General features: G+C 42.1%; 1 pseudogene; it reads right to left on the bottom strand.

The window, feature by feature from the left end:
• Positions 1-19,910: 19,910 nt before the first annotated feature.
• Positions 19,911-20,384, bottom strand: LOC138082181 (small ribosomal subunit protein uS17-like; annotated as a pseudogene).
• Between the last annotated feature and the right edge of the window lie 3,104 nt (positions 20,385-23,488).

The following is a 23,488-nucleotide window of genomic DNA, read 5'->3' on the forward strand; positions in this document are numbered from 1 at the left end:
CTGGAGGCAGTGGTGAAAGTAATGTTAATATAGACAGTGAACTGTGTGGGGACAGATGGTTTAGGTTCAAGTTCTCCCGATTTACTTCCAGTATTGTTACGAGGATTAAATGAGACAATGGATGAGGTGCTCGACGCATAGTCTTGAGAGTGCTAAGTCGTTTCAGTCGTGTCCAACTCTTTGCGACCCCATGGACTATAGCCCACCAGGCTTCTCTGTCCATGGGATTCTCCAGGCAAGAACACTGGAGTGAGTTGCCAAGCCCGTCCCCAGGAAATCTTCCTAACCCAGGGATTGAACTCACATCTTTTACATCTCCTGCATTGGCTGGCAGAAATACTCAGTAATTAGTTACCCTTAGTAGCATTATTTTCCAGTCCAGCCCCCAATTCTCCTGCCAGTTTGCTAGTACATAAAATGATTTCGCCTCCAGAATTGTTTTCTCATAACCTAAAGACGTTATCCCTTTTTAAAATGCAAACACAGGAAGAAAGGGCTCACCAAATCTAATCAGGTATTTACACCTTGGAGTTTATAAAATCCTAAGCAGGAATCCTGCAAGCTTAGAATATAAGCTTTACTAAGCCCTCAGAGAAATGGCCCTGTACATCCTTAAGCTGTTCTGAAGGACCCTTGCACATCCCCAGTCCATGTAAGACTAAGGACAATAACGCTAGGTCCAGAACCCCTGAATTTCCCCCTTTCAATCTGGTGTCAGGCTGGTCCCATCTAGTAAGATGCTGTTACCTCCTTGGTGTTTGTGCTTGTCCAAATTTCTCCAGGGAAACAGAAACAGAAAGAAATCTTTCTTTCCTCCTTTCTTTGTTCCTTCCTTCCTTCTTTCTTCATATCTATCTATCTAAATGGAGTTCATCATGAGGAATTGGCTCACAAGGTTATGGAGGCTGAGATGACCCACGATCTGCTATCTGCAAGCTGGAGACCCAGCCAAGTTGGTGGAGTAATTCAGTTGGAGTCTGAAGGCCTGAGATCCAGGGGAGCTGAGGATATAAATCTCAGTCTGGGGACTTGAGATGATGAGTTGAGATGTCTGAGCTCTAGCAACTAGGCAAGGGGAAAAGGGGCAAATTCCACCCGTTTCTGCTTTTTTTCTACTCAGACCCCCAGTGGATCGGATGAAGCTCAACCACGTGGAGGAGGGCCATCTACTGAGTTCACCAATTCAAATAGTTAATCTCATCTGGAAACATCCTCACAGACACACCTAGAAATAATGTTAGGTCTGGACACCTCCGTCAAGTTGATGCATTAAACTAACCATCTCACCAAGTCATAGAGAGGAACTGAGGATTTGCAGGTAGAAGAGGGATGGGTCATCATTTCTAGTCTTGCTCTTGAAATCACACTACTGATGAGGCCTCTTATGTTAGGAGGTTAGTGAGCTGCCTCAGTTTACCCAAAGTACCTACACTCAGTCGTCTCTTCTGCAGGTTTCCAAACCATGACAACAGGCTCTAGACCTGGGGAGCTCAGCCCAGGCAGTCCCTTAGAGTCAACAGGGCAGCTTTAGAAAATATCTAAACTGGGTCTGCCCTTGCAGCTGCTGCCCATTCGACCCTCAACCAGCTGAACCAGAATGTTATGGTGAGGCCCAGGCACTGCTCTTTTACCAAAGTTGCCCAGGTGATGGCTAATGCACAACTTGAGAAACACGACTCCAGATCAGTGCTACTTAAACTTTAGTTGCACAGGTATCACTCGGAGGACTTACTAAAACACAGATTCAGGGTTTCACTCCCCAGAGATCCTGATTCAGCATGTCTGAGTTGGGGCTTGAAAATGAGTACTTCTAAAATGCTCCCAGGTGATGTTACTGCTACGTATTAGTTTCTGAGGGCTGCCATAACAAAGGATCACAGACCTGGAGACTCAAACAACAGAAATTTATTTTCTCACAGTTCTGGAGTCTAGAAGTCCAAGATCAAGGTATCAACAGGGTTGGTTTCTTCTGAGGCCTCACTCCTTGCCTTACAGACAGCAGCCTTCTTTCTCCCTGTACCTTCACAAGTCTCCCCTCTGTGCATGTGTGTCCGAACTCCTTCTTAAAAGGACACCAGTCATATAGGATTAGGGCCTACACTAATGACCTCATTTTAATGTATCTCTTTAAAGACCCTACCTCCAAATATGGTCACATTCTAAGGTCTTGGCAGGGGGTAGACACAATTTAGCCCCTCACATGCTATCTACTGAGTGTGTGAACCCCACCACTTTCAGTAGCAAGGCTCTAAATTAAAATCACAGAAATAGTATGGGTTCACCAGGTAATATAAGGTATAAGTGTTAGTAGCTCAGTCATGTCCGACTCTTTGTGACCCCATGGACTGTAGCCTTCCAGGCATGAATTTTCATTCCAAAAAGATAAAACAAAAATAAACAAGTCGGACTAGCTCAGCCTCAAATGCTTCTGTGCAGCAAAAGAAACAATCAGCTATGTAAAAAGGCAATCTAGAGAATGAAAGAAAATATTTGTAAACTGTGTATCTGAAAAGGGGTTAATCTGGTAAGGGGTTAATCTCTAAAATATGTTTAAAAACTCCTACAACTTCATTGCTTTAAGAAAAAAAAAAACTCGTCTCCATAGGTTTGATACACATGGAGTGGTTCTTTTTTTTTTTTTCCCCAACTTTTTACTCTGTATTGGGGTATAGCTGATTAACAATATTGTGATGGTTTTAGGCAGCACCTCAGAGTCACAGATAAGGCTGGCAGGCTGGGGTTCTTCAGCATCTACATTACTGAAACAAATGTAAGAAGTTAGCTGAAAAATGGCTGTTTCAAAGCCTCTTCCTGCAGCAGCAAGTTGTAAGAACTGCATGGGAAATGGCAGACCACAGCTACAGCTTGCCTCCTATTTCTGCAAAGTAACTCTTAAGGAAAAGAAAATCATAGCCCAGGAATCAGACTGATTTTTACATAGCCAGAACAAAGCTTCTTTAAATCAGTTGCTGTTGTTTAGCTCCATGTAAGTTTTTCATGTTGAAAAGAAGAAAATCCTTGGACGTTAAGTAGACATATTGTGGTGATCATTTTGCAATATATACAAATATCAAATAATTATATGTGCTCTTGAAACTAATAGGCTTAGTCAAAGCTATGGTTTTTCCAGTAGTCATGTACGGATGTGAGAGCCGGACCACAAAGAAGGCTGAACGCCAAAGAATTAATGCTTTTGAGCTGCGATGTTGGAGAAAACTCTTGAGAGTCCCTTGGACTGCAAGGAGATCAAACCAGTCAATCCTAAGGCAAATCAATCCTGAATATTCATTGGAAGGATTGTTGCTGAAGCTGAAGCTCCAAAACTTTGGCTACCTGGTGCGAGGAGCTGACTCACTGGAAAAGACCTTGATGGTGGGAAAGATTGAAGGCAAAAGGAGAAGAGGGCAGCAGAGGATGAGATGGTTAGATAACATCATCAACTCAATGGACATGAATTTGAGCGAACTCCGGGAGGTAGTGGAGGACAGAGGTGCCTGGTGTGTTGCAGTCCATGAAGTCAGAAAGAATGGGACAGAACTTAATGAACAACAACTTGAAACTAGTGTAATGTAAATTTTCTTTAAAAAAAAAAACAAAAAATCTCAATTTTCTTAAAAAAATTAAAAAGATTACATTCCACACGCACAAAAAAGTGGTTTTTTGATGATCAGATAAAATGAGTTGCAGCTTGAAGGGAACAAAACAAACTTCTAATGTTTTTAAGGCGTATATGAAATTCAGTGTGGAAGGCTGAGGGCTGCATTCAGCTGTGGAAATGCATGGTAAGCAAATTTGATTCTTGTGAATCTAAAATGTTAGGAAGGAAAAACTTCTCTATCCTGTGAGGTTAGGTGTCTGTGAGCCTGTGAATTATGTGACACAAGAGAGATTAACAAGAGAAAAAGGTTTATTTGTATGCATATAAAAACCAACGAAAGAAGCAGTCGGTTCTTTAAACGGTTTAAGCTAGAGGTTTCTAGACTTAGCAGGGGAAAAAGGAGGGAGGAAAAAGGCCTTATGAGAAAACAAATAGGTTTCTTTAGGAAAGACGTGGATTTTTAGGAGAACAAATGGGATAAGACGGTTTGTAATGTTTGTTTATGCAGGTGCAGCAGTCTTTCTGCCTTCAGAGCCTCAAAGGGGATTTATGGCAGCCTCATTTCCCAGAAGCTACTGCTTTTAGTCAGATAAGGGAAACTCTGAGGAGGTTTCTTTCCACTTCTGCTGAATCTCAAAGGTCTTCAGTTTAAAAAAAAATCTTTGTATCAACTCTAGGTCCCAACAATGGTAGTATGATACAAATACTGTCTTGCTGCCTAAGGAAGTGACTTGTAAACTGTTCCCTCTTGCTGCCTGGCACCTGGCAGAGTCCTTTCAGCTGGCAAGCTGTAGTCCTCTTCATGCTCAGCATCAGCAGAACTATGGTTATTTGAAGACATCTGGAATTCTATTTGTAATTTTAGCATGAATTACATTGTTATTCTGACATGTCTGCGTGCTCAATTGCTCAGTTGTGTCTGACTCTTTGAGACTATTCTGACATACACTATTTCTATAATTTGAAAGGTTTATAAATCCTATAAAATACTATTAAAGTCAGGATGTTGCTAAAACTAAGCCTTGAAAAACACAGCTATAAGTCAAAAACTACAGAATAAAAGTTATATATGATAAAATGGTGTTTATAAGGCCATCAACCAAATTAATACTATGCTATTAAGGCTTCCCAGGCAGCGCTAGTGGCAAAGAACCCTCCTGCCAATGCAGAAGACATAAGAGACATGGGTTTGATCCCTGGGTAGGAAAGATCCCCTAGAGGAGAGCATGGGAACCCACTCCAGTATCCTTGACTGGAGAATCCCATGGACAGGGGAGCTTGGCGGGCTACAGTCGATAGGGTTGCAAAGAGTCAGACATGACTGAAGTGGCTTAGCACACATTAAGAGATAGCCCTGTGGGAAAATTTTTAAATATTGCTTAAAAATTAAAAGGAGCATTAAAGTAAAAATGCGCTGCAATAGGTACAGATTTTTATACTCTAGGAATGAACTGCTCATGACCTATGAGAGAACTACAAAAGCTTGTTACTTGAGTAAAATATGGACAAAAACTAAGACATCATTTAGTTCATGAGTAAAGAATCAAACTGTGATTCAATGGCAAGTGTTTATGTAGAAGAGCTAGAAATTGAACAAACATCTAAAAACTGTAGGGCAGTTAATCCTGTGAAATCACGGCAACGATGAAGTAATTCATCTTTAAAATTATGGCAAGATTAGAGATGATAAGTATGTGAACTCTAGTTATACATGGAAATAGACCTCTGAAATAATGTTGACTGAAAACAATTAGAATTCAAAATAGTACAGTTATTTCAACTATGGACAAAATACAAGCTTGACTACTGGCAAAGATGGGGACTTAATTTAAACCTATGTAAATAGTGCTTATATTTACAAGGTCCTTATTTTCTCCAGAGTTGTGTTAATGATAAAAGTCAATTGGAGAGGTAGACAGTTTTGGGAGGGGAAGGGAGGAAGGATGAACTGATGGAGCACAGGGGATTTTTAGGGGAATGAAACTATTCTGCATGATATTGTAACAGTGGATGTGTGTTATTATATATTTGTCAGAATCCGTAGGCTATACAACACAAAGAGAGAACCCTAATTTAAACAATGGACTTTACTTAATAATAATGTATCAGTATTGGCTCATCAATTGCAACAATTGTACCACATTAACACAAGATACTGGGCTTCCCTGGTGACTCAGACAGTAAACAATCTGCCTGCAATGCAGGAGACCTGGGTTCGATCCCTGGGTCAGGAAGATCCCCTGGAGAAGGGAATGGCTACCCACGCCAGTATTCTTGCCTAGAGAATTCCATAGACAGAGGAGCCTGGCAGGCTACAGTGCTTGGGGTTGCAAAGAGTTGGACATGACTGAGCTTAGCAGAAGAAATTGTGGGGTGGGGAGCAGCGGTGAGGAGGTATATGGGAACTCTGCACTTTCTGCTCAATTCATCTGAAAAATGCAAAACTGACCCCCTGTTAAAGTATGCTAATTAAAGAAAAGAGGTAAATTGGTGGATAAAGAGATTGCTGAGTCTTGGGGAAATCTTGAATCATCAAGGCTAAAATATGCCTTCAGTTCTTTGTTTACTTTGCCTAAAGGTGCATTATTTTGCAAGGGCATAAGGATTAAGAACAAAATGAGGGCAATAGAATGTCTTGCTCCCATTCCCAAAAGAAGTTTTCTCATTTGAGTGACTATTATGAACATTGAATCAATCTATTCAGAGGAACAAATTTTACCCTTTATAGGATAAGTTCCAAATCTTCTTCCGTTGATTTGGTAAGAAAACACTGTATCTTAGCAATTCTCACTACAGGATTCACCATATCAGCAAACATATTTGAAGGTGTTTAACAAAGTGTTTTTCTGTTAGTATCTTGTTGATCAGCAATCTCACTTCATCAGAACACAGCTTTTGCTCAGGGGAGAACCAGTTCTGTAATCTCTCTGTAGTGCAAACTCCATAATGTTGGAGAATTCAAACTCATTCTCACAATGAGACCTCAGTCTCCTCCAGCCCTGGAGCCACTTACCCATTCCCCGCTCTGGCCACTCACCACCTTCTCTGCCTTGAATCCTGGGCATAAACTCAGGTCTATGAAACAAACAAAACCCCAGGTCTTTATTCAACTCGGCTTGCTTTCTGACCTCAAGCCTTACTACGCTGAGCTGGTGGAAAAACAGCTTCCCATCTTTCTAGGGTTCCAGGAACCTCTGAATGCCAAGACGCTGAGTGATGGGGATGGGGTGAGGTGGGGAGGATCCTCTGGGCCTTGGCCCATGCAGGTTACTGCTTAGACATGTCATCTCTCTCCACAAGTTCCTTACAGGTCTTCCCGCTTTCTTCTGGTTTCCCTTGCGACTGGCGTGTGGGAGTCTTTGGCAGGGCTACCTCTGATCCTATCTGTCTCGACACAGCCATCTTCTCTCTGGGATTGTTTGCGTGAGTAGTGACTGGGCTGCAAAGTCATGACTAATACACAGTAGTGCTGTGTGCGAAGTAGCTTCAGTCGTGTCCGACTCTTTGCGACCCTATAGATTATAGCCCACTAGTCTCCTCTACCCATGGGATGCTCCAGGCATCTCCTCCAGGGGATCTTCCTGACTCGGGGATGGAAGCCGTGTCTCCTGCAGTGGCAGGCAGATTCTTTACCACTAGCACCACCTGGGAAGCCTGCTGCAAAGGCAGGCACAGATCTTTTCTGCTCCTGGAATCCACCACCTCTCATTTTTTCCTCTTGACTCCTACCTGTTAAAAACACCTTCCAGTCTGGGGATGACATGGATTCTCTTTCTTTAATTTTTTCTGCAACAACCCCCTCCACCCAGCCCCCAGGATTCCCTAAACGATTACATTTTTGGAACAAGAAGCAAAAATACTTTCTAACTATATGTTTTCTCCCATGAACAACCCTTCCTCAAGGTAATGAGGCCAGAGCCCACTGTGATGGAAGGAAGGGAAAGGAGCCCTACAGAGAGAAAAGGAAGAAATCCGTATTTGAAAATATTATTTGGCCACATGTTTTGTTTGCATGGAGGCTCATCTCTGTTAATCCGTTTTAGGCTGTCTGATACTGTGACTGGTTTTCCTGTGCCCTCCCCAGCACCTGTGGAGTGAGAAGGTGTGCTCCTGACGACCTCTGGTTGCTCTTCCTTTGACCTTGCCCAGCTTTGAAGTGAGCTCTAAAGTGCTTCTGTGGGGCAGTCACGGTCACATCCTGGCCCCTAAATCCTAGGATTTCCCTTCCTAGTCATTGCCAACAATTACATTTTTGGCCACCTTTGGATACACTGGATACCTCTGAACACAGTTCACCATATCAGGTAGATTTTTAAAACTGTTTTTCAGCAAATGGAAAGGATTGAGTCCAAATCATTAAGAGAATGGTGAATGTAACAACCATATTACTATGGCGGCAAGGGGAGGGAAGGGGTGGAAACCTTACTACATTGCGTTTCCTACCCCTAAATGCCACAGTGCTTCCCCGGCAACCTCACATCGAATACTCTTCTAAGCTGAGGCACCAGAGGCTTGTCTTAAAACGTAAACGTGCTCTTTGTTGATGCTCTTAGATGACGTCTGTCTGATACTCGGCAGAGAGGAAACCCTGAAGGAATGAGACACTGGACAAGTAAGTTTTGATGGAAGAAAGTGAGAAGGAGGAAGGAAAAGGCCACAGCACCCCACCCCATCCCCGTCCCCACCATGGGAAACTAGGACAAGAAATGGAATGGGATAGGGTCTCAGAGACCAGCCCAGAGGTCTGTAACTTTGTCCAGGATTGGTAGGCCCTGCATCTGCGGAAAGGGCGTTGTGTGAATCCATCAGCTTTCTTTTCTGTGAGTTGTCCTATGACAGCTTTATTCATTTTCTGATCAACTCCTTAGGGAGCCTGCTGCTATGTGTGAAAGTGAAAGTCACTCAGTCATATCTGACTGCAATCCCATGGACTGTAGCCCACCAGGCCCCTCGGTCCATGTAATTCTCCAGGCAAGAATACTTGAGTGGGTTGCCATTCCCTTCTTCAGGGGATCTTCCTGGCCCAGGAATCGAACCCTGGTCTCTTACACTGCAGGCAGATTCTCTACCATCTGAGTCACCAGGGAAGCCCCTGCTGCTGTGCATTATTGAGTGGTATTTAGCTCCCCAGGGTTTTGGCTGTGTGGGCTGGAGTCTCATGCCCCTGGGTGGCTCCCTCTGGGAGGTACCGTGAAGATAGAGAAAGGGGAAAAAGCTCTTCTCTGCTCCAATCACTTCTCCTCTCCTGGTTCCACCACCTAGGGCTGATGGAATTCTCCATGCCCCACCGCCTCTCGAAACCCTGAAACTTGTCAAGGCCATTAACTTTTTTTTCAACTATATCAATTTAAGAATTTTTTATTGAGATGTAACTGACATCTAAAGTTCTATTAGTTTCAGTTGTACAACATGATGATTCGTTATTTATATGAAACGTGGAGGCTGGGTGCTGAGCAGCCTGTCTAGTGAGAGTGGTCCAGGCCTCATTTATCCCTACACCCCCATGCCCAGCCCTGTGTCTGCCACCTGGGGGCCATCCCCTCAATATTTACTGTATTGAAATGAGCTGCATTTAGTCCTTGTTTGTGGAATTTGGGTGTACCTCACCAAGCCTTTTAATATCCTATTAAGTCACAGATTCTAAAAAAGATAAATTAATTTTACTGAGTGACTCAGATGGTTCTAATTTCTTGTCTTTGCTTTGCTAATTGCTCTCCATGCTCCTCAAGCATCAAGGAGTGCAATGGACAAAGGAGCAGAAAGTGAAGGAAAAGACCCCTTATTATCTTCAGACCAGACAGTCATGCGCTTTTATGGAATAAGTATTTTATACCAAGACTGGACAACAAAGTGGACTCCTGATGAGAAAAGATGAAAGGAATGACCGAGTCGGCCAGGGCAGGAATACCAAAGGCTCTCTTTCCTCCGGCCAGCTGCTCAGCTCCTGGAAGCAAAACAGCCCTTCTGGCTGGGATTTGTGTTAGACCTGACCCTGCCGTGGCTTTTCTCCCTGTGTGTAAGGCAAGTTCCCGGCTTAATATCTTTGTTTAGACTCAGTGAAATTCATAAACAGGAACTCTTAGGTTGCTGCTATTTTGAAACTTTCTGGGCTTTTGAAGATGATCTATTAATGGGACTTCCCTGGTGGGCCAGTGGCTAAAACTTTGCGCTCCCTCTGTAGGCTGCTGGGGTTCAATCCCTAGTCAGGGAACTAGATCCCACGTGCAGCAACTAAAGACTCTGCATGCCACAACTTAGACCGGGGAAAGCCAAATTGGAAAAAAAAAAAAAAAATCAGATGGTCTATGACTGATTTATTAATTACCAAACCTCTGTTCTTGTTTCATTAACTCAGCCCTCATAGCTCCCAACTATCGGTGCAAACGGAGTAACTTAGTTGAGATGCAATGGAATTATTTAAACTTGCAATAGATTTTAAATGGTTGCTGTTTGACCTTGTGGTATATATGTGGCAAACTGTTTTCTTAACGTGATTAATGTGATAAAGGAGATTTGAAATCAAGACTGTCTTGGGAATGCATTGTATGGTCACTTTATTTATATTGCATATTACTTGGATAATGAAGTTATTTGCCTAACCTTATTTTGTTTAGACAGATACTATAACTACTTGTATTCTGTAACCTCATACCAATTTGAAGGTACTGCAAACAGTTGTGGGTAAGAGGAAGAAGGGAAGAGATAAACTGGTTGAGTGATTTGAATGAGTGTTTCAGAAATATGGGTACTATTGATCTAAAATTAGTTATTTTTATTTTATTTTTATTACATAGCATATATTAATATGTAAATATATTTACATGTTGTATTAAATTTAATGTATTATATTAATATACAGCATGTTAATACATTGTGAACATATGCTTAATTTATTAACAAATACATTACTTTACATTGACTATATTAATATATAATATAACATATCATGAATGTCATATTCAGGGCTTCCCAGGTGGCTCAGTGGTAAGGAATCTATGTGCCAATACGGAAAGCACAGGTTCGATCTCTGGGTTGGGAAGATCCCCTAGAGGAGGAAATGGCAACCCACTCAAGTATTCTTGCCTGGCAGGCTACAGTCCATGTGGGTCGCAAAGAGCTAGACATGACTGAGTGACTGAGCATGTTACATTAAATATAAATTATATATATATGTGTGTGTATATATATGGCTGAAAAACCCTTTAGTAAATAAAACAACTTGTGCTGTGATGGCTCAATGACTACCATTTGCTTAAGCACCGGAATTCTAGTTGCCAGGTTGTGCTAGTGGTAAAGAACCCTCCTGCCAATGCAGGAGATACAGCAGAAGTGGTTTCCACCCCAGGGTTGGGAAGATGCCCCAGAGTAGGAAATGGCAACCCACTCTGGCGTTTTTGCCTGGAGAATCCCATGGACAGAGGAGCCTGGCGAGCTGCAGCCCATGGGTCACAAAGAATGTGACTGGAGCAACTGAGCCCTTCAGAGGCAGGAGTACTTTGCTGCCAGGGCTTTAGTTTAGTTGATCATTTTTCCTGGTTTTGCCTTTGCAGAAAGTCAAATTATGAGTTATCTATTGCTGTGTAATAAACTACCCTACAACTCAGTGCCTTCAAATAATAAGTGTTTATTATCTCAGTTTCTGTGGGTCTGGAATCTGGGTGCAGCTTAGGTGGGTGCTGTAGCTCCAGGCTGGCTGTTTACTGGAAACTTCCCTCAGTTCTTGGCATGTGGGCCTCTCCACAAGGCAACAGGATCACTCAGAGAGAGTATGAGTGAGCAAAAGAGAGCAAGCAGCAGTCTCTCTGTCACCCAATCTTAGAAGTGATACCCCATCACTTTTGTTGTGAGGTCTAACCCAGTCAGGGGTAGGGGATTCCACAAGAGCATGAATCTCAGGTGTAGGGATTTGGAGCCATCTCAGATGCTGCCTGTCTCAGCTAAAGAGAAAAAAAAAAGACTATTTATCAAAATTAGTGTCATTTAGATATGATATGAAACACATAAGTAATCAAAGAAAAATAGATAAATTGGACTTTATTGAAAAACTTTTATGCATCAGAGGACACTATTGAGAAAGTGAAGAGACAATCCATAGAGTGGGAGAAAATATTTCTAAAACCAGGTATGGAATAAAGATCCAATAGCCAAAATATATAAAAAGCTCTTACAGCTCAACAATTAAAAAACAAAACCAAATAACCCATTTTAAAAACAGGCAAAGGATTTAGATAGACATTTCTCTAAAGAAGGTATTCAAATGACCAATAAGTGTATGAAAAATGCTCAGCAAGTTATTCACCAGGAAAATGCAAATCAAATCACAATGAGTACCACTTCATAGACACTATATGTTCTTTTAAACGGAGAACAATAAATGTTGACAGCAATATGGAGAAACTGGAATCCTCACATGCTGAAGTATAAAATGGTGCAGCCGCTGTGGACACAGTTTGGCAGTTCCTCCAAAAGGTGAACACAGAATCACCGTATGACTCAGTCATGCCATGTCTAGGTGCGCATTCATCCATGAGAAATGAAAATATACATTCACACACACTCACACAAAACTTGTGCATGAATGATTGTAGCAGCAACATTCATAATAATTGGAAATAATGTACATGTCCATCAACTGATGAATGTATACCCATGGAATGTTATTCAGTCAAAAAAAGCAATGAAGCACCGATACATGCCACAACATGAAAGAACCTTGACGACATTATACTAACTGCAAAAGCCTGACACCAAGGCCACATACTGTGTGATTCCATTTATATGGAATGTCCAGAATAGATAGATCTACAAAGAGAAAAAACAGATTAAATGGTTGCCAGGGGCTTGGAGGAAGGGGGAACAGGGGCTGTCTGTTAATAGATACAGGGCCTACAGTGATGAAAATGTTCTAAAATTATATAATAGTGCTGGTCACAAAACTCTGTGAGTATACTAAAATCCAGTGAATTATATACTTTAAAATGGTGACTGTTGATATGTGGCAGAAACCAACACAATATTGTAAAGCATTATCCTCCAATTAAAAATAAATAAATTTTTTTTAAATGGTGAATTTTATGTTATGTGAATTTTATCTCAACAAAAATTCTTTCTTAAAATTACTATGACCAATGGTAACAAGTATTTACTGAATGTTTGGTAGCCTGCTAAGTTCCTGCTGGGTTCTGGAGCTTAGATCAGTGGTTTTCAACCTTGGTGGCACATTGAAATCACATGCGAGATTTTAAAAATCTTGATGCCCAGGCCACGGCCCAGACTAAGTCAATCAGAATCTCTAGGGTAGAATCCAGGCCTCAGTGGTTTTTAGGGCACCATATGAAATCCCAACGTGCAGCCAAGGCTGAGAACCACCAGCCTAGAGCATCACACACGCATGCATGTTCTGTCACTGAGTCGTATCCAACTCTTTGTGACCCCATGGACTGTAGCCAGTCAGGCTCCTCTGTCCATGGGATTTCCTAGGCAAGAATACTGGAGTAGGTTGCCATGTCCTCCTCCAGGGGATCTTCCCGACCCAGAGATCAAACCAGTGTCTCCAATGTCTCCTGCATTGGAAGGCAGACTCTTTACCACTGAGCCACTTAAGAAGCCCAAAGCATTGTGACTTCTTAGCAAGTTGGGTTCCTTCGAGAAGTGACCACTCTCATGCCCTATCTTCTTTCCATTAACAGTAATCAGCAAAGAAAGCTGCTTGTCCTCAAGGACAGACTCCTCCTCCAAGTCAAGAAGGTCACTTGGTTTCTCCTAATTCACCATTATTTTCCTTTCTGTGGATGACTCAGAATGTTCAGTAATTTAAAGAGGGATATTTGATGCTTCGAAGTTTTTTCTTAGTTTGGATTAGCTTGGTATGACTCAACTGTGGGCAGAGAATCATTTGTTCCCTTTAGAAGAAAAGTTGAATTCTGTCCAAATGGGTTGGCATTTTTGCCCTGAAAAACCTGAATTTTATAGTTAGTGAAGTTCTGAGCAAAAAGCTAAGATGAAAGGAGCTAGAAATGTGAGGACTTTCATGGGCCTATGTGCTCTGTTTTGTATTTCTTATCTAACTGTGATAGTTTATTTAACCATCTTCATCTTGGCTTCCCAGAGCCTTAGCCGTTAGCATCCTAAACCCTCTGTTGCCAGCAGCTCGCCAAGCTGCTTTTGTATAGCATTCATTCTGTTTGGCAAACCTATGTGGACTTGTGTCTCAAACCATAAGTGGTCCTGGTTAAATCCACCAGTCAAGGTACTAGAAGCTGAAGCCAATTTGTGAAAAAGATGGAAATGGGCAAAAAAGAAATTAGAAGATCTCAAAGAGCCAGAAAGAAAGGATCAGCAACAGCTACATTTGGCTACTAAAGGGCAATGAGGTTTTAGCTAGTAATCCACCTGGTGGTAGGTGATGGGGGTAAATATAGTCAGACCTCTGAACCCCAGGGTTCCACATCCACTGAATCAGTAAACCACAGAAACAACAAACCATGGATCAAAAGATATTTGAGAAAAAATTCCAGAGTTCCAAAAAGCAAAACTTGAATTTGCCAATTGTAAGCACCTATTTATGTATCATTTACATTGTATTCACAACAATCTATACAGTATTTATGGGGCTTCCCAGGTGGCACTAGAGGTAAAGAACTTTCCCACCAGTGCAGGAGATGTGAGAGACATGGGTTCTATCCCTGGGTCAGGAAGATCCCCTGGAGGAGGGCATGGCAACCTACTCCAGTATTCTTGCCTGGAGAATTTCATAGACAGAGAAGCCTGGTGGGCTACAGTCCATGGGATTGCAAAGAGTTGGACACTACTGAGTAACTGAGCACACACACATACCAGCACCGTAAGTAATCTAGAGATGATGTAAAGCCTATAGGAGGAAGTACACTGACTGCAAATACTATGCTATTTAATATGAGGGACTTAAGCAGCTAAGCATCTGGTATCTGTTGAATATCCTGGAACCAATCACCCAAGGACCCCAAGGGACAATTGTACAAAGGATCAAGGGTACACAGGATCAGGTGTTCACAGGACAATTGGACTCAGGATCAAGTGTACATGGGACAATTGTACACAGGATCAGCTCTGGCACCACTTGCAGCAACAAGAGAAAATTCTAAAAGGGAGATTGAACAGAGACTGGCAACTGCCGAAAACTTCCAGTAAGAACAAATGAAACTGCAGAGGCCTCTGGAGTGGAGGAAATCCAGAAAAGAAAGGACAGGAAGGTTGCAAACAGAGGCATGTGGATTTGCCCCTAGAAGGTAGTAGAAACCAGCCATATTTCTATTAAAAGGAGTAGAATGCTCAAGTCTTAAATATTTAGCTTGATGAATTTTTACATATATACACCTATAAAACCACCAGCAAAATCAATACTTAGAACATTTCCAACTTCCCAGAAAATTCTCTCATACTCCCTCCAGCTCATTAGCCCTCTCTCCTCACCCAGAAGTGGCCTGTAATTTTATTCATATCACTGTAAATTAGTTTCGCCTTTTCTTGGTAATTCATATGAATGGAATCATACAGCATATATTCATTTGTGTATGGCTTCTTTTGCATGGCCTAATGTTTTGGGGATCCATTCATATTGTTGTGTGTAACAGTTGTTTGTTCTTATTATTACTGTATAGTATTTTATGATATAAATATGCCATAAAACTTATCCATTCCTCTGTTTATGGACATTTGGGTTATTTAAAGTTTGGCATCATTCAGAATAAAGCTGTTATGAACACTGGGGTAAATGCCTTTTCATAGACATACACATTCATTTTTCTTGAGGATATATCTAGGAGAGGAGTTTCTGGGTCAGAAGATAGGTTTAACTATCTTTAGTTAAACAGAAGATATGTTTTAACTTTAGTGGATACTATCAAACAGTTTTTCAGAGGTAGCTGTATCATTTGACACATTCACTAACACTGAGAACTCCAGTTTTGGAGATGAAAAGAAAATCAGTAAATACCTTAACCTGAGCCAAGTTCCTGGCTACATAAAATTTGCTATGACCTGTGGGATATGAACTGGCCATGCTTTGCAGTTGAGTGATGAAAGAAAAATAATACACAGGCCATGGAGGGCACCTGTAACTGTCCCACCCCAAACAATGCAGCAGGAAGAAAACCCTGCAGATATTTTGGGGTGGTTTCCTAGCAGGGACATTCAGTTCAGTTCAGTTCAGTTCAGTCGCTCAGTCGTGTCCAACTCTTTGCGACCCCATCAATCGCAGCACGCCAGGCCTCCCTGTCCATCACCAACACCCGGAGTTCACTCAGACTCACGTCCATTGAGTCAGTCCTGCCATCCAGCCATCTCATCCTCTGTCATCCCCTTCTCCTCCTGCACCCAATCCCTCCCAGCATCAGAGTCTTCTCCAGTGAGTCAACTCTTCACATGAGGTGGCCAAAGTACTGGAGTTTCAGCTTTAGCATCATTCCTTCCAAAGAAATCCCAGGGCTGATCTCCTTCAGAATGGACTGGTTGGATCTCTTGCAGTTCAAGGGACTCTCAAGAGTCTTCTCCAACACCACAGTCTTTAAAAGCATCAATTCTTCGGTGCTCAGCCTTCTTCACAGTCCAACTCTCACATCCATACATGACTACTGGAAAAACCATAGCCTTGACTAGACGGACCTTAGTGGGCAAAGTAATGTCTCTGCTTTTGAATATGCTATCTAGCAGGGACATTAGCTAGTTATTAATAAAAGGGAAACTGATTTGACAGAATGGGAGATGCTAAAGTTGTTTCCAATTTGCCTGTTGAAAATGGGTGATTTAAAAAAAAAAAACAAAAAAAAAAACAGGCTAAGTAACAATGTCCCTCTAACTTTACTGGGAGGAAAGCTAGTTAAAAATTTGGAATCTGCAATTTTATAGAGATACCCCAGGGATTTCCCTGGTGGTCCAGTGGCTAAGACTTGTGCTCCCCATGCAGGGTGCATGGGTTCAATCCCTGGTCAGGGAACTAGATCCCACATGCTGCAACTAAGAGTTCACATGCTGCAACGAAGATTGAAGAGCCTGTGTGCCACAGCTAAGACCAGGCATGGCCAAATAAACAAATATTTTTTTTTTAAAAGATACCCCCCAGGTGATATCACTGGTGTTTCAAATCCTACTCCAAAACATTGGTTAAAGGTTCAGCAATACTTGCATGTAATGTGTCCTGGGGATAATAGCAAGAATATTTCCGACTCATTTTACATCAGAGCACCTTGTTGACACTGATCTTTTGATCCTTAAATATTTTGTTGAGTATTCTTTTTAAACACATAAAAATTGGGGGACAGCTTGTGCCTTTCATTTTGCCCCCTGGGTGTCATCTTCTTAGCAATGCAGAGTTTACATATGAGAGTCAGCTTCTTTCCTCCCTTCCTTGATGCCAAGGAGGACAATCAACATAAATGATCCCAGTCCTCTTTTAAAAGGATTTACTGTTAGCTTCAGTGTTGAGCTGTGAGGAGATATCAAGAATTACTGATACATCATTGCAAAGTTAGAGCTATTTTGGCACATAGTAGGTATTTGACGCTTCCCTGGTGGCTCAAATGGTAAAGAATCTGCCAACAATGCAGGAGATCTAGGTTCAATTCCTGGGTTGGGAAGATCCCCTAGAGGAGGGTATGGTGACCCGCTTCAGTATTCTTGTCTGGAGAACTGCATGGACCGAGGAGCCTGGCAGACTACAGTCCGTGGGGTCACAAAGAGTTGGACACAACTGACTGACTAACACTCACTCAGGTACTTGACATATGTTGAGACAGTTACATTTATTTCATTAGAAAAAATGTTTAAGATTTTGATGGAGGAGCAAGAAATAGAAAGGGGTATTGGGGGCAGAGAAACAGCAGAAAAAAAAATTCAGCCACCTGTCATTGCTGCCTCTTTGAGGTAAAAAGCTGCTGTTGAAGGAATTCCTTTATGTGGCCATGATTAAACCAGGGAGGGTCAGAGAGATGGTTATTTCAAAGAACAAAGGAAGAGGCCAAAGAGTAAAATATTTCCCAGTACAATGAAAAAAAAAAATGCTTTAAATGCCTGTTGTGTGATAGGCACTATACTAAAGCAAGGAATACCTGGTGGAAAAGAGAGAGGAAATTTTTATTTTCAAGAGGTTTTCATTCTAATGTGGAACTGTGTTAGTCAGGGTGGGATAACTTCACTAACAAACATACACAAACAAATAGCTAATTCTTAGTGGCTTAGCACACGTGAAAAAAAAAAAACAAACGGATTCTTCAAGCATGAAGACAGGTATTCTGCTCCATGCAGTCTTTCTGAGTCCAAGGCTCCTTCCACATTCTTTTAGGTCTACAGAATCCTCTCCATTCAGCCAGCAGATCAGAAAGAGAGTTTAGGAGCCTGCGTGGGTAGTTTTCATGATAAGGCCAAACCTGGAAGTGGCAAACATCACTTCACCCGCGCCGCATTGACCAGACTGAGTCACACGGTCACACCTAACTGCAGAGGAGGTTGGGAAACACAGCTGAGTGCACAAAGAGAACAGAAAGAGCTTAGGGAACACACACAGTCTCTACAGCAGGGGTCGACAGTGAAGTACAATCTGGTGTGGCAAGTGCTATACTATGGGGAGGTAAAGAGTACTTTTGATAATACACAGAAAGACGCCTAACCCAGACTGGGTCTGGGCAGAGAATACCTTGAAGAAACTGATGTCTCAGCTGGGAAGAAAAACGTTCATTTCTCTCTAGAACATGGTAACTTCTCCCCTAATAAGATACTACTCCCTTCCATGAACAATTTGTTTAAATCCAAAGAACATTTTTTCCCTAGAATAACCATTAGAGAATAATAAGCTCTTTCTTGGGTTACTCTTTTCCTCTGCTTTAAGAAGAAATGGTGTGGGAATTCCCTGGTGGACCAGTAGTTAGGACCTGGCACTTTCACTGCCAGGGTCCTCAGTTCAATCCTTGATAGAGAAACTAAGACCCCACAAGCCACTCAATTTGACCAAAAAAAAAAAAAGAAGAAGCAAGAAAGAAAAGAAATAACTTGGACTTCCCTGGAGGCACAGTGAATAAGAATGTGCATGTCAGTGCAGGGGACATGGATTCAAGTCCCAGTCTGGGAAGATTCCACATGCCACAGGACAACAAGACCCACGTGCCACAACGACGGAGCCTGTCCTCTAGAGCCTGTGAGCTGCAACTACTGAGCTTGCGTGCAGCAACTACTGAAGATCGAGCATCTGGAGCCTGTGCTCCACAACAGGAGAAGCCACCGCAATGAGAAGCCCAAGCACAACGGTGAAGAGTAGCCGCAACTCCCTGCAACTAGAGAAAGCCCGTACAAAGCAACAAAGATCCAGCACAGCCAAGAAATAATTAATTAAACAAAAAACAAATGGCTTAATGTGGCATATGCTGTTTGCTGACTGCTCAAAATCCATTCCTCCTTCTTCCTTTTTTTAAAAAATAATTTTATTTATTTATTTTTGGCTGTGCTGGGTCTTCATTGCTGCACAGGCTTTCTCTAGTTGTGGCTAGTGGAGCCTACTCTATTAATAGTCGCTGTGCAAGGGGTTTCTCATTGCAGAGGCTTCTCTTCTCATGGAGCACAGGCTCTGGGTTGCAGGCTCAGTAGTTGCGGCATGTGGGTTCAGTGGTTATGGCGAATGGGCTTAGTTGCTCTGAGGCATGTGGGATCTTCCCAGACCAGGAATTGAACCCATGGCCCCTCATTGGCAGGCAGGTTCTTTACCACTAAGCCACTAGACGAGCCCCTTCCTTCTTCTTTGATAAGAAAATACAAATTTTCTTCAGCCACCTAGCAATGTGTTCTAGGAAAATGGATTCTAGGAAACAGACTGTAATTAGTCTAAGGCAACCTTGGCAGTCCAATTCACCTTTCATTTATTTGGCAAATGGTAAATGAGCTCCTGGTATGCACCAGTCTGCTCTAAGTGCTGATTATCTTTGCCAGTTATAAGCGTGGAGTGGGCATGTGGTGCAAATTCCAGACAATAAGGGTAAAGGGGAAGACTGCTGGGGCTTCTGGGGAAGCCTTTTTCTCTCTAGAAGAGTGAAATGAGAGCTACTTGAAGAGAAAGCCTAGGCTTTCCCTTCCTGTGTCTGGATAGTGTTATGTGAGAGGTGATGCTTGGAACTGAAACAGTAATCTTGCAACCATGAGGAGAAAGAGAAGAGAAATTCAGAGAGGAGGACACAATGCTCTGGCCGAGTTAGGTGGTTGAATTAGCCAAACCTAGAGTCACCTACTTTTTTGTCTTTTTGGACTGGGAAAATCAATATTTTGTTTGAAGCAGTGGGCAGGGGGTCCAGTGTCAGAACTTCTGGAACTGCTTCTTGGTGTCGGCAGCCTTGGTGACCTTGAGCACATGGAAGGGCACCGTCTTGCTCGAGGGCCAGCAGTTGCCCACTGTGAAAATGTCCCCAATCTGGATGTCCCTAAAACAGGGCAAAATATGCACAGACATGTTCCTGTGGCCCTTCTCAAGGCGGTTATACTTTCAGATGTAGTGGAGGTAGTCTGAGTGGGTGAAAGAGTGATCCTCTCCATCTTCATTTCGGTCACTAGACAGAATCTGCCCTTGGATGGAGACATTACCAGTAAAAGGGCATTTCTTGTCAACGTAGTTGCCCTCAATGGCTTCCTTGGGTGTCTTGAAGCCCAGACTGATGTTTTTGTGGTATCATAGGAACTTCTCCTTGCCAGTTTCTCTAAGCAGGACTCTCTTTTTATTTTGAAAGATGGTTGGTTGCTTTTGGCATGCATGCTCAGTCTGAATGTCTGCCATCTTCCCCGTTTCCTGAAAAAAAGAAAGGCCTATCTTTCTTATATAAGACAATAGAAAGCTGATAAAACACTTTCAGTTGGATATCCATTCACTTGTAGCCAAAAGCATCCTGGCAAAATATGCATGATTTTGTTGGTGTCATTTGTTTTGTATTAGAATAAGTGCATATTTCCTGGAGCAGCTGTGAAGAGATACCCCACATCCAAGGTAAGAGAAACCCAAGTAAGACGGTAGGTGTTGCAAGAGGGCATCAGAGGGCAGAAACACTGAAACTATAATCACAGAAAACTAGTCAATCTAATCACATGGACCACAGCCTCGTCTAACTCAATGAAACTGAGTGGGGCCACCCAAGATGGGCGGGTCATGGTGGGGAGGTCTGACAGAATGTGGTCCAGTGGAGAAGGGAATTGCAAACCACTTCAGTATTCTTGCCTTGAGAACCCCATGAACAGTATGAAAAGGCAAAATGATAGGATACTGAATGAGGAACTCCCCAGGTTGGTAGGTGCCCAATACGCCACTGGAGATCAGTGGAGAAATAACTCCAGAAAGAATGGAGGGATGGAGCCAAAGCAAAAACAATACCCAGTTGTGGATGTGACTGGTGATAGAACCAAGGTCCGATGCTGTAAAGAGCAATATTGCATAGGAACCTGGAATGTCAGGTCCATGAATCAAGGCAAATTGGAAGTGGTCAAACAAGAGATGGCAAGAGTGAACATCGACATTCTAGGAATCAGTGAACTAAAATGGACTGGAATGGCTGAATTTAACTCAGATGACCATTATATCTACTACTGCAGGCAGGAATCCCTCAGAAGAAATGGAGAAGCCATCATGGTCAACAAAAGAGTCTGAAATGCAGTACTTGGATGCAATCTCACAAACGACAGAATGATCTCTGTTTGTTTCCAAGGCAAACCATTCAATATCACAGTAATCCAAGTCTACACCCCAACCAGTAACACTGAAGAAGCTGAAGTTGAATGGTTCTATGAAGACCTACAAGACCTTTCAGAACTAACACCCAAAAAGATGTCCTTTTCATTATAGGGGGCTGGAATGCAAAAGTAGGAAGTCAAGAAACACCTGGGGTAACAGGCAAATTTGGCCTTGGAATACAGAATGAAGCAGGGCAAAGGCTAATAAAATTTTGCCAAGAGAACACACTGGTCATAGCAAACACCCTCTTCCAACAACACAAGAGAAGACTCTACACATGGACATCACCAGATGGTCAACACTGAAATCAGATTGATTATATTCTTTGCAGCCAAAGATAGAGAAGCTTTATACAGTCAGCAAAAACAAGACTAGGAGTTGACTGTGGCTCAGATCATGAGCTCCTTATTGCCAAATTCAGACTTAAATTGAAGAAAGTAGGGAAAACCACTAGACCATTCAGGTATGACCTATATCAAATCCCTTATGATTATACAGTGAAAGTGAGAAATAGATTTAAGGGCCTAGATCTGATAGATAAAATGCCTGATGAGCTATGGACGGAGGTTTGTGACATTGTACAGGAGACAGGGATTAAGACCATCCCCATGGAAAAGAAATGCAAAAAAGCAAAATGGCTGTCTGAGGAGGCCTTACAAATAGGTGTGAAAAGAAGAGAAGCAAAAAGCAAAGAAGAAAAGGAAAGATACAAGCATCTGAATGCAGAGCTCCAAAGAATAGCAAGGAGAGATAAGAAAGCCTTCTTCAGTGATCAATGCAAAGAAATAGAGGAAAACAACAGAATGGGAAAGACTAGAGATCTCTTCAAGAAAATTAGAGATACCAAGGGAACATTTCATGCAAAGATGGGCACAATAAAGGACCAAAATGGTATGGACCTAACAGAAGCAGAAGATGTTAAGAAGAGGTGGCAAGAATACACAGAAGAACTGTACAAAAAAGATATTCACGACCCAGATAATCACAATAGTGTGATCACTCACCTAGAGCCAGACATCCTGGAATGTGAAGTCAAATGGGCCTTAGGAAGCATCACTATGAACAAAGCTAGTGGAGGTGATGGAATTCCAGTGGAGCTATGTCAAATCCTGAAAGATGATGCTGTGAAAGTGCTGCACTCAATATAACAGCAAATTTGGAAAACTCAGCAGTGGCCACAGGACTGGAAAAGGTCAGTTTTCATTCCAATCCCAAAGAAAGGCAATGCCAAAGAATGCTCAAACTACCGCACAATTGCAGTCATCTCACACACTAGTAAAGTAATGCTCCAAGCCAGGCTTCAGCAATACATGAACCATGAACTTCCAGATGTTCAAGCTGGTTTTAGAAAAGGCAGAGGAACCAGAGATCAAATTGCCAACATCTGCTGGATCATGGAAAAAGCAAGAGAGTTCCAGAAAAAACTCTATCTCTGCTTTATTGACTATGCCAAAGCCTTTGTCTGTGTGGATCACAATAAAGTGTGGAAAATTCTTCAAGAGATGGGAATACCAGACCACCTGACCTGCCTCTTGAGAAATCTGTATGCAGGTCAGGAAGCAACAGTTAGAACTGGACATGGAACAACAGACTGGTTCCAAATAGGAAAAGAAGTACATCAAGGCTGTATATTGTCATCTTGTTTATTTAACTTATATGCAGAGTACATCATGAGAAATGCTGGGCTGGAAGAAGCACAAGCTGGAATCAAGACTGTCAGGAGAAATATCAATAACCTCAGATATGCAGGTGACACCACCCTTATGGCAGAAAGTGAAGAGGAACTAAAAAGCCTCTTGCTGAAAGTGAAAGAGGAGAGTGAAAAAGTTGGCTTAAAGCTCAACATTCAGAAAACGAAGATCATGGCATCTGGTCCCATCATTTCATGAGAAACAGATGGGGAAACAGTGGAAACAGTGTCAGACTTTATTTTTCTGGGCTCCAAAATCACTGCAGATGGTGACTGCAGCCATGAAATTAAAAGATGCTTACTCCTTGGAAGGAAAGTTATGAGCAACCTAGACAGGACATTGAAAAGGAAACTATAAGAAAGGTGAAAAGACAGCCTTCAGAATGGGAGAAAATAATAGCAAATGAAGCAACTGACAAACAACTAATCTCAAAAATATACAACAACTCCTGCAGCTCAATTCCAGAAA

The sequence above is a fragment of the Capricornis sumatraensis genome, chromosome 7 (assembly GCF_032405125.1).
Source record: "Capricornis sumatraensis isolate serow.1 chromosome 7, serow.2, whole genome shotgun sequence".
NCBI classification, from domain to species: domain Eukaryota; kingdom Metazoa; phylum Chordata; class Mammalia; order Artiodactyla; family Bovidae; genus Capricornis; species Capricornis sumatraensis.